Below are 1,771 nucleotides of genomic sequence, written 5' to 3' on the forward strand. Positions count from 1 at the left end.
GAACGATGAGCTGTACGAGATATACGATGACATTGACATAGTTCAGCGAATTAAAAGACAGCGGCTACGCTGGCTAGGTCATGTTGTCCGAATGGACGAACACACTCCAGCTCTGAAAGTATTCGACGCTGTACCCTCCGGAGGAAGCAGAGGAAGAGGAAGACCTCCACTCCGTTGGAAGGACCAGGTGGAGAAGGACCTGGCTACGCTTGGAATATTCAATTGGCGCCACGTAGCGAAAAGAAGAAACGACTGGCGCGCTGTTGTTAACTCGGCTTTAATCGCGTAAGCGGTGTCTACGCCAATCAAGAAGAAGAAGAAGATTGAAAAATCGCACATCGCAACTGCGATCACATTTTATAAATAGCAGTTCGCTTCTATGAACTGCGATTGCGATAGCACTTCGAAACTGTTATTTGCGATTGCGACAGCAGGTCAGAATAAGCTTGTGAAACTGTGATTTTTTAATAGTACAGTACATGCGATCACAATAGCAAATAGCAGAAAAGTAGCAGCTTTCTTCAGGGTATTGTATATACATACATACATATATGTATATGTATATGCTCTTTTTCGTCATAGCGGTTTGAAGTTTTGAGTTTAACGTTCTTATAATTTTTAATAATGGCTCGAAATGTGTCAAGGACAAGAAGTGAAGTATGGAATTTGTTTGAAGTGGTAGATGAAATACATACTATATGCAAAATGCAATATCTGCAAATCAAAAATTTCATATGAAGCATCTTTAGCACATTTAAAAAAACATGAAAACAGTATAGACATTCCACAGTGAAACCAGCTCAAAAGGTAAGGTAGGTGTTAATTTAACATTTTTTAATATAACGTTATTAACTTTTGCTTTACTAATAGAAGCAAATCATACTACAACTACCGTAATTCAAACACCCTCTAACTCGGAAGATTCAACGGATATTGATAATGAGCCAGGAACTTCGAGACAGCCAAACCGCTCCAATATTTGCGAAAATGTAGTGAAAAGAAAGACGGAAAATCTTGACTCGAGTTACAGGACCCAAGAGAGAATTTGCCGCCAATAACGACAAAAGGTTTCCGTCGTTCCCACGACAGTCGAGTCTACGTAACTGGAACGGACCCGGACTTTTATTCGGCCAGACACTGTCAAATACGCTACAATAACAACAAAAGGTCTCCATTTGAACGTCGACGTAACATAAAATCACAGTGATTTAAAAATAGCAATCACTGAAATCACAGATATCGAAAAATCGCAATATCGCTCATCTCTACTTTTGACATTAATCTAAAGAATGCAAGAAAATATTTTCAGAAAATTTTATAACACAAACACTTCGGTTTTAATTGGCACGCCTTGAGCTCGCGATTAAATCGAGCTTCTATACTTTGACATGCGCACAAAACATCGTTTATGTGTCATTGATTGCACTTCATGCGAGCATCTCCATGGATGTTTTTCGATTCTTTCTGAATGGCAAAGTAAAAAAGAAAATACTAATTTCAGGTATTTAATACCGATCTTTATTATCGCCTTCAAAATATTTTCCATACACTTGTTATGAGGCTGATATGGAATTCAGAGCGAGTTTTGGTTTCGGTTTCGGGTTATTTTTGAAGCCCGATTCGTACATTATTGGATACTTCTAAGCCTATTTTTCCTTAATAACAAAATGTGTAACTTTTTAAAAGAGTGTTAAACGGGGTTCAATTATGACTAGCACTAAAAATAAGGGATGCATTATTTTAATTAGATGAAGGAACATTAGCACGAAGT

Source organism: Bactrocera latifrons, unplaced genomic scaffold (assembly GCF_001853355.1).
Source record: "Bactrocera latifrons isolate USDA-ARS-PBARC rearing strain unplaced genomic scaffold, ASM185335v1 scaffold_70, whole genome shotgun sequence".
NCBI lineage: Eukaryota > Metazoa > Arthropoda > Insecta > Diptera > Tephritidae > Bactrocera > Bactrocera latifrons.